We start from the raw sequence: 16,344 nt of genomic DNA, 5'->3' as shown, positions 1-16,344 counted from the left end.
CTCAGTGGGCAGAAAGAGTAAGGAAAAGAAAGAAGCTGATCAATACGCAGTAGAGAGGAATTACAGAGAGAGACAGAGATTCCTCTAGAGAAATACCATGTGTCCATAAGAGATAAATGGCAAGAGAGTTGTTTCGTACAGCAATATTAGTTATCAATGACTACAATCACAAGATGATGAGTACCGTCACAATAACCCATAATGGATTCCCTTCACATTAGAGCAAGATAATAAAGTCTAAATGACCTAAGTTAACATTTCAGTATAGGGTTCAGTTTTATATATTTTCTGTAAGAATCCTTTTTAGGAGACAAACTACAAATTCAACCCAAGTTATCTGAGTGGGTCTCTATAGTTGGTAGACAAAAGGGCTTAATTAAAACACATTATCCCCTCATGGATAAAAGTAAACTACTGTATTGAGTTCAGCTACTAGGGTAAATTATGATATATAAAACAAATATGTTTCCTACCTTTAAATGTCCTTAACTGTCATAATTATAGCATGCCTATCTCAACACAGATGCATCCGATATATTCTTAGGAAAATTGCCACAACTGTTGATACTTATATTGAAGTGTTATTTTGCATACTGTATACCATACACATATACATATACATGAATATATTTATGTATACCTAACTAAATCAATTATACAAATGTGTAAACAATTATATGACTTCCTCACAATTCTGCATGTATACGAGAAACACTGAGATGATAACCCCCATATAATTATGATCTCTTCCCATGCAGCCTTTCGAGTACATCACTGGGTATATAGATGGTAGATTAAAAATGTTATCTTTCTGTCCAAGTGAAAGTAATTTGTTTCCAGATATAATTTCAACAGTGAAGAAAACTTTTTAAAGGAATAAAGGTAATATTTTATAATACTAACTGCATTATTTAAAACTAATTTATTTTTACAGGCATACCTAGGAGATATTGTGGATTGGTTCCAGACCACCACAATGAAGTGAATATTGCAAGAAAGTAAGTCACATGAATGCCTTGTTTCCCAGTGCATATAAAAGTTATGCTTATACTATACTGTAGTCTATTACCTATGCAATACCATTATGTCTAAAAAAAACCCCAACATGTACATACCTTAATTGGGAATACTTTATTGATAAAAAATGCTATCATCTGAGCCTTTAGTGTGTTGCAATCTTTCGGCGAGTGGAGGGTTCTTGCCTCCATGTTGATGACTGCTGACTGATCAAGGTAGTGTTTGCTGAAGGCTGATGGCTGTGACAATTTCTTAAATTACAACAAAAATGAAGTTTGCTGCCTTGATTGACTCTTCCTTTCAGGAATGATTTGTGTTATGAGATGCTGTTTAATACCATTTATCCATAGAACTTCTTTGAAAATTAAAGTCAATCCTCTCAAATCCTGCCGCTGTTTTATCAACTAAGTTTATATAATATTCTAAATCATTTGTTGTCATTTAACAATTGTTATAGCATCTTTACTGGGGAGATTCCATATCAAGAAACCATTTTCTGTGCTCATCCAAAAGAAGTAACTGCTCACCCATTAAAGTTTATCATGAGATTGCAGCAACTCAGTCACATCTTCAGGCTGCATTTCTAAGTCTATTTCTGAGATTTCTACCACATCTGCAGTTACTTCCTCCACTAAAGTCTCAAACCCTTTCAAGTCATCTAGGAGAGTTGGAATCAACTTCTTCTAAACTCCTGTTAATGTTGGTATTTTGACCTTTTCCCATGAAGCATAAATGTTCTCAATGACATCTAGAATAGTAAATCCCTATCAGAAGATTTCCAATTTACTTTACCCAGATCCATCGGAGGAGTCACTATGGCAGCTATAGCCTTATGAAATGTATTTCTTAAATAATAAGACTCAAAAGTCAAAACTGCTCCTTGACCTATGGGCTGCAGAGTAGATGTTATGTTATTAGGCATAAAAACAACATTGACCTCATTGTGCATTTCCATCAGAGCTCTTGGGTGACCAGGTGAATTGTGAATGATCAGTAATATTTTGAAAGAAGCCGTTTGTTCTGAGCAGTAAGTCTCAATAGTGAGCTTAAAATATTCAGTAAACCATGTTGTAATTAGATGCACTGTCATCCAGGCTTTGTGTTCCATTAAAGAACACAGGCAGAGTAGATTTAGCATAATTCTTAAGGTTCCTAGGATTTTCGGAATGGTAAATGACCACTGGCTTCAATTTAAAGTCACCAACTGTATTAGCCCCTAATAAGAAAGTCAACCTGTCTTTTGAAGCTTTGAAGCCGGGTACTGCCTCTGGCTATGAAAGTCCTAGATGGCATCTTCTTCCAATAGAGGGCTGTTTTGTGTCTACTGAAAATCAAATCTGTTATTTAGTGTAGCCACCTTCATTAATTACCTTAGCTAGAGCTTCTAGATCAGCAGTTCTCAACCTGTGGGTCGCGACCCCTTTGGGGGTTGAACAACCCTTTCACAGGGGTCGCCTGAGACCATCGGAAAACACATATATAATTACATATTGTTTTTGTGATTAATCACTATGCTTTAATTATGTTCAATTTGTAACAATGAAATTGGGGGTCACCACAACATGAGGAACTATATTAAATCTAGATAATTTGGTGCAGCTTCTATATCAGCACTTGTTGCTTCACCTGGCACTTTTATGTTATGAAGACCAACCTCTGCTAGTTTCATACTTTTTGGCAGTGTCCTCCCCTCTCTCAGTCTTCACAGAATTGAAGAGAGTTAGGGTCTTTCTCTGGAGGTGGCTTTGGCTTCAGGGAAAGTTGTGGCTGGCTTGGTCTTCTATCCAGACCACTAAAACTTTCTTCACATCAGAAATAAGGCTGTTTTACTTTCTCATCATTTGTGTGTTCACTGGAGTAGTACTTTCAATTTTCTTCAAGATCTTTTCCTTTGCATTCACAACTTGGCTCATTGTTTGGCACAAGAGGCTTAGCTTTCAGACTATTTCAGCTTTCAACATGACTTCCTCACTAAACTCATTTCTAGCTTTTGATTTTCAGTGAGAGATATGTGACTCATTCTTTCACCTGAACATTTAGAGGGCATTGTAGGGCTATTAATTGGCCCAATTAAAATATTGTTGTGTCTCAGGGAATAGGGAGGCTCAAGGAGAGGGAGAGAGATGGTCAGTTGAACAGTCTTAACATACACAACATTTATAGATTAAGTTTGCCATTTATTTTTTTAAAAATATTATTTTTAATCCTCATCTGAGGATAGGTTTTCACTGATTTTTTTTTTAAAGAGAGAGAGGAAGGGGAGAGAGAGAGAGAGAGAGAGAGAGAGAGAGAGCAAGAGATCAATGTGAGAGAAACACCTACCAGCCGCCTCCCGCCCGCAACCCAGTTATGTGCCCTGACTGGGAATGGAACTCACAGCCTTTTTGGTATATGGATGACGCTCTAACCAACTGAGCCACGGGTCAGGGCTAAGTTTGCTATTTTACATGGGTGAGGTTCGTGGTGCTCCCAAACAATTACAGTAGTAACATCAAATACTACTGATCACAGATCACCATAACAAATATAACAATAACAAAGTTTGAAATATTGTGAGAATTACCAAAATGTGACACAGAGACAAGAAATGAGCAAATGCTGTCAGAAAAATGGCACCAACAGACTTGCTCAATACAGGGATGCCACAAACCTCCCTCTGTAAAAAATGCAGTATCTGCAAAGTGCAATAAAGCGAAGTACATTAAAACAAAGTATGCCTGTACTATAAGAGAAAAGCTTACCAAAAGCATCATGAATCAATAGTGCTCTGATAAGCATCAATTTAGTAAGGGAAGTGTTACAAAACATGTTCCCTTGGTTTCTAATATACTTTAAAAAATAACATGGATAATAACATGACAAATACATAATGATATAAATTACATAAATAAATAAGTTGCAGAAAAAGATATTCCAGTTCTACCCTTATGACACATATTATAAGACCTAAATAATAAGAGTAGATTGAAGGCATCGTATCATTTTGGAATTTATATTAATGCATTTTTAGTGTCATGTGTATATACAGGAACTCACCTTACACATTCAGATTTAGCTATATGCTTAGAGAGTTTATGTAACGTACTTAAAAAAAACAAACCAAAAAAACTAAGGCTTCATTTACTTCTTTTAATGCAGAAGATAAAAATTAGTGCATGTTAAATAATTTTATTTTCAAGAAAAACAAATGAGTCACAGATAAGAGATTTTGCAGCTCATATAACTTCTTTAACTTCTGCACAGTGCTTAAAAGTTGCTATACATATCCCAAACAGCATTTCACATCCACCTTGATGACTAGAATATGCCACTAAGATATTATCCATGGTTCAAAACAAACTTGGACAACACCTAAGTCTGCAGAAATGAAACATGAAGTAGAACCCGAAAGACTGGAACCCAAAACATCGATGGCAGAAACATATAGATAAGAGTTCTAACTTCCAGAAAACACAAACTAATTTTTATTGTTTAGAATGTGAGCTGATAGAACAAATGGGAGAAAGACACATGGTGTCCTATTACTACAGAAGCATTTTCCATGTTAGCGCTTATTTTACACAGAAAACTAAAAATAAATAATGATAAGAGATCATAGTGTGTCTGATAATCTGTGACAACAATTCTAACGCTGTCGGTGTAGCCGCTGGAGAAACCTGCACGTACTGAGCCCTGACCCATAGAGTCTTTTATCTGCATGTGTACTCTCCACAGGCCAAGCAAATAAAGGCCAAATGATAATTTACACATGAATCAACTTTCTCTGCAGCACAGGCACTAGAGACGTTTCTTTCTCTGTTACTCAGAGAAAGGCAGCCAGGTCTAAGCTTGTCTCACTTAGAAATCATACAAGTGAAACTGCGATTTGCAGGAAAATGGCAGATCAGCAAAGGGAAGCTGTTCTGAATGCCTGATAAAAATGGAAGCCACAAAGGACTAGATGAATATTTAGTTTGAAAGCAGTCCTGACAGTAACAATGAATCTTTATCCTATTCAAAACAGGTAGTGTCATACAAACTGAAACGCAGATACAATCCTGATAGCAGATTACACAAGATACCTGGGTGGGTATCTTTAAAGACTTCAGCCTTCATTTGAATAAATGTAGGCTGGTGGATCCTTTGCATCTAGATCTTATTCAGAGTACATACAGTTATTTTACATGAATGTCATCTGGAAGGTATATTGCCCACGTTGATAATGAGAAATAAATCAGGCTTGTTCATGAAAAACTGGGAACACATTTTATACCAAGGAACTTGTAAAGGGAATTTATATAGTGTATTTTTCTTCAATCCAGACCCCTTGGTGCCTAGGTCAACTTTACAAACTCATCAAACTATCAAACTACTGCTATAATCTTTCTTTTAGGAATGTATAAGTGAACAATAACTGTCCTGGCCCATTTAACAGAAGAATGGAGACTTATTCTTAAATTTGTGTTAATAGGCCATTCCAAAGATGACTATGTAATCTAATGATAGGTGCCAACTAAATCAATAAAATTATTTTTTATTCCATTATTACCACTTTTACATCTGATCCCTAAAATGCCTACCTTTCTACTCAACAATGCATATCTATATCCCTAACTGTCTTCAAATTTGGTTCAAAACTCACTGTTCAGGAAACTTTCCCTTTTGTTTTGGTGTGGTGCTTGGATATAGAAGAGCATAAGTAAATGCTGCTAGCTATGTACATGGACTCTTAACACAAAATCATAGGCCAAAATCTTAAATATACATTTTATTCATGAGTTGTAAATATTAGAAATGTGGCACAATTTCTGTTTCATAAAAGGAAATTGTAAAATTTTATGGTTTTATAATCCAGAAATAGATCTGTAAACCCTATACCACAATTCACACTCTGAGACAGCCAAAAATATGAAAAGTTATGAGTAAGTCACATCAATTCTTTTTGATGGATTGCATACATAAAAAATTCTGACAATGAACAGTTTTTGACATTACAGTGGAACCACGGTTCTTGAACTTAATTAGTTCCAGAACGCTGTTCGAAAAGCGATTTGTTCGAAACCTGAATCATTTTTGTCCCATTAGAAATAATGTAAATTGAATTAATCCATTCCAGACCCCCAAATGATTTCCTGTTTTAACATTTCTTATATACAGTACATGTCTAATATACTGTTTAATCTATAAATAAACACTTCTTAAATTTATTGAACTACCCCCTACTAACCTTAAACGAATTTTTAATCACTGCCTCTGAAATGCTATAACTGGCTAACTGCTTTTTGTTTTTCCAATCAACAACAGTTTTTTTACCTATTCAATTGCCTGTGATTGTTCTGTGAGCACTTTCACACCCTTAGCAACATTAGCACTCTTGATGCTCTCTTTATTGTTTTAAAATTATACTAAGCATTCTCTCCTTTGTTGCCTGAGAGACGCTTTTTGTCATGCTAAGGTATCAGCATGGACATTATGCTAAGTGAAGTGTCAGAAAAAGAAAGACATATACTATATGATCTCACTTGTATGTAGCATCTAAGAACAAAAGAAAATAAAACCAAGCTCATAGATACAGAGAGCAGATTGGTGGATGCCAAATGTGAGGATGAGGTAAAGGGAGTCAAAAGGTATAAACTTCCAGTTATAAAATAATTAAGTCATGGGGATGTAATGTACAACATTTCACTGTATTGCATATTTGAAAGTTGCTAAGAATAAATCTTATAAGTTCTCATTACAAGAAAAAGAAATTCTGTAAGTATGTATGCTGAAGGATGTTAATTTGAATTAGTGTGGTGGTCATTTATATATATATATATATATATATATATATATATATATATGACACACATCCTATATTATAAAAGCATAATATGCAAATTGACCGAACAGTGGAATGACCGGTCGCTATGAGGCACACTGACCACCAGGGGGCATATGCTCGATGCAGGAGCTGCCCCCTAGTGGTCAGTGCGCTGTCACGGGGAGCGCCGCTCAACTCAGCTAGAAGCCAGGCTCATGGTTGGTGAGCACAGCGGTGGTGGCAGGAGCCTCTCCCACTTCCGCTGCAGGCAGGTGGTAAGGAGTGAGAGGTCCTGGACTTCGAGAGCCCCAGATTTCGAGAGGGATGTTTGACTGCTGGCTTAGGCCTGATCCCTGCCCCCCTACTCCCACAGGTGGACATCCCCAGAGGGGTCTCAGACTGTGAAGGGGTACAGGCCTGGCTGAGGGACCCCCCCCAGTGCACAATTTATATGTGTGTGTACACACACACACACATACACACACACACACTGAGTGGCCAGATTATTATGACCACCTGATGTTTGTAAGCAAATTAGCTATAATTTTGCACTGAAGTTGCTAGAGGGCCAGACCATTATAAATAGGGAAGCAGGTTGTTTACCACGACAGTAGAAGTGATTTTTTTCTGAAGATATGGGTAAACAACACGATTTTTTAAAAAATGTATTTTATGGATTTTTTACAGAAAGGAAGGGAGAGGGATAGAGAGTTAGAAACATCGATGAGAGAGAAACATCGATCAGCTGCCTCCTGCACACCCCCTACTGGGGATGTGGCTGCAACCAAGGTACATGCCCTTGACCGGAATCGAACCCGGGACTCTTCAGTCCCCAGGCCGACGCTCTATCCAGTGAGCCAAACCGGCTAGGGCAACAACGCAATTTAACAGCCTTTGAACGTGCGATGGATATATATATATATATATATATATATATATATATATATATATATATATATATGTAATGTTTAACACCTGAAACTAACACAATGTTGTATATCAATTGTACTTCAATTTAAAAAAATCCCTTCACAATGAAATATCACCTCACAATTGTTAGGATGTCTTTTATCAAAAAGACAAGAGAAAAAAATGCTGCAAGGATGTGGAAAAAAGGGAAGGAACCCTTGTGCACTCTTGATGGGAATGTAAACTGGTACAGCTACAATGGAGAACAGTAAGTTCCTAAAAAAACAAACAAAAACAGAACTACCATATAACCCAGCAATCCCACTTTTTGTTACATATCCAAAGAAAATGCAGTCAGTATTTTGAAGAGATACTTTCAAGTTCATTGCAGCATTATTCTTAGTAGCCCAGGCATTAAAAATAACTGGTGTCTGTCAACAGATGAATGGATTAAGAAAATGTGGAGGTATATATAATGGCATATTATTCAGCCTTAAACTAAGAAGGAAATCTTGCCATTTGCAACAATAAGGATAAATCTGGAAGGCATTATTCTAAGAGAAACATGCCAGATAGGGAAAGACGTATACTACATGGTATCACTTATATATGGAATATAAAAAAAGACAAACCCACCACAAACAATGAACCAAACAAAAAACACCAGTGGCTGGCAGGGACTGGATGGGGGTGGGAGTGGGGTGAGGATGGGGGGAAATAAGGAAAGATTGGTGGTGGTGGTGGTAAGTACCAAGGAAAAAGGAATATTCGTGAGAGATGGCTACTGTGAGAACTCTCAGAATATATTAAAAAAAAAAAGTCATGCCATAATTTAGCAAGTGATATTCATTGGTTTGTTGACCAACTTATAGGTAAATTTATAAAACAGCTCTTGTACATTTCATGACCATTTGGCATGACAACCTCAATGTCACTTACTGATCTCAAAGAGATAAAGCTTGGATAGTGATGGGGGAGCAAAGAAAGACAAAATGCTCATGATTCTATAATTAACTTCATAAAATATTTGATGAATAATCTCAATTACTAAATTTATTTTTCTATTAATATTTTTTACAAGTAGGTTTAGTGCTTTTTTGCTGTTGTTAAGAAAAAGTTACCCTAATTTAAAAAGTGATTCACTATTGTGCTAAGTTAATGGTACTTTATGTGGAAGGCATAAAGGACTATGATCTATAAAAGCAAAGCAGGTGACCTGTCCACATATATAAGGATAACAAAAGAATGGGGATAGGATGTTGGGTGAAGGAGGGAATCGGGGGAGGGGAGGAAGAAATCAGGAGCTTATCAAATACCAAACAAAGCTAGAGAGAGAGGAAAATGCAAATTTGAATCCATTTAATTTAATGTATTTAAGATGCTATTGGTAGTTCTTTTGTTTGTTTGCTTGTTTTGCTTTTGAGTTTTAGGAACAGGGGGCAGCATAAGTATATAAACCTAGTGATACCCCCCAACTTCATTTCCCTATGTACTCTGTTCTTCTTCATTACATTTGGTAAGACCAGCTTCTTATCAAAGTCATCTCTCCTTGTCTTATCATTCATCCAGTTCCCTCCTTATTGATCATCAGACCATGAAAGAGACAATGGATAGCTTTACTAGAGTCAATATATAATGTGGATATCGCATCTACTCAATCTACCAGGTCTGTCGATCTGCCATGGGGGAAACTGGATTGGCCTATAATTTGATGTTCACAAAAGCAAGCTGATAATTACACAGAAACTTGTGATCCACAAATGTGTGAATAATGATTTTGGATAACACTGGTACTTTCTAAAGTATCTAAATTAAGTTGATGGGACTATAACTTTAAAAGCCATCCTAATTTGCATTTGTAAGCAAAACACCAAATCTGTCTCTTCCCAATTCTGGTTTTCCTTATTACTGCTATATTTCTACCACATAAAAAATGAAAATAAACACCTATTTGCCAAAGCAAATAACCTTACTCCTTAAACTTGCAAACATATGAACAAAATACCAAGCAAAAAAAAAGTTACCTTTAAAAAAAATATATTTTTATTGATTTTAGAGAGGAAGGGAGAAGGAGAGAGAGAGAGAATAGAAACATCAATGATGAGAATCATCATTGATTGGCTGCCTCCTGCACACCCCCTACTGGGAATCCCATAACCAGGGCATGTGCCCTTGACTGGAACAGATTCCGGGACCCTTCAGTCCACAGGTGGAAGCTCTATCTGCTGAGCCAAACTGGCTAGGCGAAAGTTACCTTTTTTAAAGGTGATAAAACTAAAAAATTGAAGGGAATAGTTTCAGATGACTGTACCATAACATAAAAATGGTAAAACTGTTGTTCACCTGAAACTTATATAATGTTGTTAACCAGTGTCACCCAAATAAATTTAATTAAATAAAAACTACTGTCATGTATGTGGGAAGAACTAGTTAATATCTGGGACATTCCTGTTTTACACGTGACTGACAAGATAAGGCATGAGAGGCTCCTTTTTTCAAGTTTGAATGGGACTGATGGGAGCCAACCTAGTCTTGCAAAGGGTTACTTAGCCATTGGGGGGAAAAAGAGAGGATAAAGCTGAATTCCTAAATTTTCAAGGCAACATCATTAAGCTGTGGGTTCTTAAGAAAATATCATTGAAATTCTTTAATAGAGAAATCAAGAAAAAGAGAAATTGCTTTTCAAATTATGTCTTTGTTGTTATGCTGAGGTGCCTGAAAAACTTTCCCGATCACAGCAGCAAAGAGTTAATTTGCATACTTTGGAAGAAATCTGCATTGGTTGGAAGTGACTAAATCTAAGGGTGTATATTATATACCCTATGTTAGTCAATGGTCATACTAGCACACACTGTTTTTAGATCCTTATTTTCTAGTCAAATAACTTCTAGTTCATATCAGAAGTCTCATGTGCTGGTAAAAACAAATTTAAGTCATGTACTAGTATATGCTATTTTTCTTTGTTACCCTAAAACTTCTCTCTGATCTCTGGAATATTTCCTTAAATAAATATTTATAGATAAAGCATGGCTAAATGCTAAAATTTTACTTGCAATTTTCCTTTCCAAACTTATTCCTCTTTTACTTCTTCACCTCAGTAATAACACCACCTAGACGTTCAAACCAAATGTCTAGAAATCACCCTTCATTCTTCCTATCTTCTCACAGATGTAAATGAATAAGATATGGACACTTCTTCCTACCTCTACTGGCACCATCATCCAAGCCACCATAACTTGCGTAGGCTCCTGCAACAGCTTCTAAGAGAACATCCATAACATCGATCAAGCGGCTGCCTCCCACATTCTTACTCCTCTAGCAATCCAATTTCTCTCTAGAAATTAGATACTCTCACTCTCCAACTTGAGAACCTCCAGTGGCATCCCACTGTACTTATAGGACAAAGCAGAAATTCAGACTCCAGGTCTAAAAGTCCTTGAATAATGTGGGCCTTGTCTTTATCTTCTCCTTATTCTTTTTGTTCCTTTCTGTTTCCTCAGTGTGTGTAGAATGAATCTGTGGATTTGACGTAGCATAATTCAGGGCCACACACCATGGCTGTTAGTTCCACTTATAAGTGCCCTCAATATCAGTAAGTCTAAAAAAACCCCGCAGCAGATTATATTTATTTCCACAAAATGAATGTTCACACAGGAAAAATCAAAGCACAATTTCATACTTTATTTGTTTTACTTAGTTATGTATACCGAGTAATGGAAGATTATAAACATAATATGTCTTGTGCATTTCTAAGTATGGAAAAATCGGGAGTTTAAACAGAGACAGACTTTCTCAAGGATGGTAGTGAGTCCCCTGTCTATAATAATAAAAGCATAATATGCTAGTTAGACCAGACAGCCGAACAACCTTCCTGACGACCTTCCAGATGAAGCTGGGACTGCGAGGGCTGAGGCAAGCCGCCGCAGCTGTGAAAGCCAAGCCCCTTGCATGAATTTTGTGCATCAAGCCTCTAGTTTATATATAAAATACAATGGTGATTGTACACTTCACATTGCTGAAAAGTTCCACATTACTTTCATTTACAATTGTACTATGTAAAAATAACTGTACTAAATATATTTTTCTTACTTGGGGGTTTTGTAAAAGTGCTTTGCAAGAGGAACATGATTTTCTTTTGGTTCTTCACAGGAGCATCCGGAATGGCCACTGTTCCAGGACTTTCAAAATGCTGACTGATTATACACTTGAAAATGATGAATTGTTTTCCTCATTAGTAAGGGAAGCATTATAAAAACTCTTAAAACAAGATATTTTGCATAGATTTTATCTAACAGGACACTGGCAATTTCAACCCTTCCAGAATCCTGAAGTAGCCAAATTAGTTTATGGAAAATGAATATAGACTGCCATTATTACTATTATATCAATTGTTACTGAGCAATAATCGTCAACAGTAATTTTACAGTTTCTATTCAACTAGAAAGTATAGAATATAAAGAATCAAAATAGGGAAATAGAAAATCCAGCATGAATTTTTTTATGTGAAGTAAAGAATACAGATAAAAATAAAATGTAAAATGAATGATAAAGTAGGATTACAATGTTACTTGAGAATTTGTTCTAAATGGCAATTAGAATTGAGAACTCATCTCCTTAAAAAACTTTATGTATAATTGAAACCATCCCCAAGATTTGATTAATAACTAATAGATTTACCACTCCAATAAGATATGGAATATACCATCAGAGTGTATATTTTAAAAATAAAGCAAAATTTTATTTATAGAAAAATATCTTTAACATGCAATAGCTGTTAATTTTCAGAAATTGTGAATTGACTGCACAATTTTTCAAACAAGCTCTTATACTGAATAAGAGACTCAAAGCTTGGGAAAAATTTCACTGACTTTTAAAAATTTTAGGCTGATTGGTTGTAAGGTGAGATAAATGATCATTTAAACTTAAAATTTAAATGAGAGAAAAGAAAAAACTAACTTAGAAAAAGGATAAAGGTAGAAGGTAGTATAAAGAAAGATAGTGATGTTATTGAATTAATAAAACATATTTATTTCAATGGAAAGAACAGTAAAGTATGTAGGTACTAGCTCCGGACATAGTAACTTTGGGGAAGAGCTGAGAAAGTCTTGCTCAAGATCAGTTTATTTTTCTACTCTCTTCCACAGGTGGGTCTAAGTTATGTTGAGAATTATCTCCAAATCTTAAGGAAGTATTTTATTATGTTATTATCAGTTATTGGTCTTCTAAATAACATAACATACTTACATATGAAAAATCAAACTACTCTAAGTCTCTCCCTGGAGGTGGCTTGGGCATGATAACATTCAATATTTTTAAAATGATGGGACTAAGAGCAATATGAACAAAAGGGTTAACCACATTTGGGTAGTAGTTTCAGAAAAGGGAGTGGCAGACATGTATAGTCCACTGATATTCTAGTGCATAGAAAGCTTTTCTTAAGATAATGAGGAAAAGAAGGAAAAAAAAGATGGTGGGTAAGGAGTACTTTAAAAAATAACCACACAGAATTTAGTCCATAACTAAACTTAAATTTGAAGAAAGGAGAATTTAAAAACTCCGTATTTACAAGTATGATTTGGGGATTAACTATTATTAATCTTTAAATAATTTAGAAAACTATAGAAAATACCTATTTGATTTGACTCTATAATCACATTACCAGAAACAGTGTTTGACTACAAAAGTTATTCTCAGACTCTCTCACCTCTACTTGGTCTGTCTGTCATGATAGCCACAGTGGAAACCAAACCATACCAAACCAGTTTTCATTTTTCTCACTCATACCAATGCATATGAAACAGGCATCTCTAGATACTGAAATGTGACTCTTTTCTAGTACCACTTGGTAAAGAAAAGGTTTTCAAAATTAAAGTAGCTTTCCTTTTCTTCTAGTTTCATGAAGTTTTTCTACTTTACAACCTGGATTTCATAGAGAGCCAGCAGAACCTACATCTCAAGTGTGAGGGAATTTTAAATTAAAAATTTTAAATGGAATGTTTTGAAGCAGCACTGCTCTCTGACACTGATGGTTTTGTTTTGGGATTATAGAATATAAAACCATTTCCTCAAGATAGTTTGTGTTCAGCATAAAATATTTAAAATGTCTCATTTCCAAGAGATCTGGTGGGAGTTCATGACAGATGTGTTCTTTTTTTTCTTTTTTTTAAAAAACAGCCTTATTTTGTCTAATTAGCACTGGTGATTTACCCTTGGCAGTATAAACTTATTGAGGGGAAAGAAAAGTAGACCAGCTTCTTTGGAGAAAAGAATAAACTGGAGATAAAATGGAAAAAAGGCACTTTTTTAAAAGGTATTTTGCAGCAAATGCCCACAAACAGCCCTCGGAGAGTTCACTTATTTATGCATCACCATATGATCAATCCAATTGCCTTTGGTCTCGAACAGAGAAAACTACGCTACAAAGCATTCTCCAGGTGTTAGTTTAGGTTTGTCATTATTTCCTATTTATAGACTCTGTCTAGTAAAAGAAGACAAATTACTGTAAGTGAGGGTAAATGTGATTAAATGAGTCCTCTGAAGATAAGAGGGTGCATGGACAAGGGTCATTAACACAAGTGGCCTCTCCGGGCCCACACCACATTTGTATTTTGTGGATCTGGAAAAACAACAACAAAGCAAGAATAATTTCTACTACATATATCCAAAGAGAAATCGTCCCATTTACCTAATAAACATTTTCATGCTTCTGTAGTATTTTAATAACACAGTGATAGTGCCAAAATACTCTCAGAATACACTTAGAACAATATTGGAGAAATTATTCATCCTAAGGAGTCTAATCGGGAATGCTGAAGAAACAGTTATAATCAGACTGGATATAAGTCCTAGAATGTAAATTAGTGTATGCCAAGATCATCTGAATCAAATGAAAAGTTGAAATTTGTAAAGTTTCAATTAAAACCTCTCACTCTTTCTTTCACCTGATTGTAGCCCCATATGGCAAGGTCAGCCCTTTCAGTGAACAAACAGCTCAGTCGCCTCCAGTGTAGCTGTTATCTTTCTCAACAAGGGGAGACATTTGGCACAGCCTAAAGCTGGGGCATGAACCCTGGCTAAGCTTAAGACATTTATCTGACAGCATCAGCTGACACTCCACAAACACATTTGCTCTCCATGACCTCAGAGCATTCGTGATTAATCAAAAATGTATCTTGAATCTTGAGAACAAGCTACAAGCAGGCACACACAAAAAAGAATATGCTCTCGATCTCGCTTATCGACTCCAGAGTTATATTGAATTTAGAAATAGCAAATAGAATAAAATAATCAATATGTTCTCACTTGTCCATGGAAGAGCAAACTTTATCCCTCAAGCAAAAGACATTGATCATGTAAATGTTTCAGAAATGCTTTCAAACTAAAGAATGCAAAATGTACAGGGGTTACTGGGGGCGGGGAAGGAGAACTACCCAAGAGGAGCTTTGGCTTTAACTTAAAAAAACACACCAAAAACTATAGCTTGAAGACATAAAGTATATGTTTGTAGCATGCTATACTTTAAAAAACCCGTGTGTTCCATTTAAAACCTTTTTTGGTAACATGTTGCCAAATGTTCTTAATAAAACATTACAAGAGACTTTAAAACTTAATGAAGGAACATTATTTGTGCAGAGAAAACCCGTTGCCTCATTTTAAATGAGACATGGTTATAGCATATCCCCTATGCACTGTTTACAATTTATAATTTATAATTTATGTCTCTTGGTTCAAACGCACTATTTTCTGTAGTCATCTGCTAAGTAATATGATTGGCATGTGAATACTGTAATATTCTGTTTCCCAAAACAGCATAATTTAGTATACTTTTATTTTCATTGGTACTTTTCACTTTTTAATAACAATACTAAACTCTAATTAAAGCAACGGGAAACAGAAGTCATATGCCCCACCCTTGATAATATGGAAATGATGATTATTTTAAAAAATCTCTACATTTGAACTTATTAAATCCCATTCTTGCCTGGTTACCCACTGGTTAGGTTACAGTCGTTCATGATCCTATGGCAGATCATTCCACTAAAGAAAAACCACATGTCCTGGTCCCTGTTGGCATGGCAAACAAACTTTCATAGCATGTGCTCACTCTATAAAATGGTGGTACTAATTAGAAGATATAAACTCATGCTGAGACATGATATGAATCGGCTTTATGTATCTACTAAGCTCACAGCAGTACTAGATTTATACTGTTGTTGCTTTAAACTAACACTAAACAGAAAATTCAACGTCTAAATCTGTATGATAAGAAAGCAAAAGTGATTGAGTTGAAAAACAAAATCTTAGCCCCTCATATTTGGTTTTACTTCAAAAATGTTTCCTGTGCACTCAGAGGTTGCCCAGCACTTCTCTCCCATATGTTTACCTAACTTAAATTCTTCAAACATGAATTGCAAGTACCAGATAGCACAGCTGTATGTTTTGACATCCATGGTGAAAATGAGCAGAAAATCTAACTGTTCCATATCAAGAAGTATTTTTACTAGTGCTAATGTGCCTTAAATACCTTGTTCCACAGATGAGTGGCCTGGCACCTGCTGCATGAGAAATAGCCAATTACTGTTCAGTGTCTCTAATTTTCTGATTCAATTAGCATGCTTCAGAGCTTTCCAGTTTAA

At 35.6% G+C, this 16,344-nt stretch overlaps 1 protein-coding gene and 1 pseudogene across 6 annotated transcripts in view; both read right to left on the bottom strand.

The window, feature by feature from the left end:
- ARB2A (ARB2 cotranscriptional regulator A) overlaps window positions 1–16,344 on the bottom strand; it is a 381,447-nt gene that overhangs the window by 29,441 nt on the left and 335,662 nt on the right. The gene's annotated exons all lie outside the window — the stretch shown is intronic.
- On the bottom strand, window positions 1,132–3,087 carry LOC132232501 (tigger transposable element-derived protein 1-like; annotated as a pseudogene).

The sequence above is a fragment of the Myotis daubentonii genome, chromosome 4 (genome assembly GCF_963259705.1).
Source record: "Myotis daubentonii chromosome 4, mMyoDau2.1, whole genome shotgun sequence".
Classification (NCBI taxonomy): Eukaryota; Metazoa; Chordata; class Mammalia; order Chiroptera; family Vespertilionidae; genus Myotis; species Myotis daubentonii.
The sequence above is the reverse complement of the archived record's forward strand: the minus strand, read 5'-3'. Positions and strand labels throughout refer to the sequence as shown.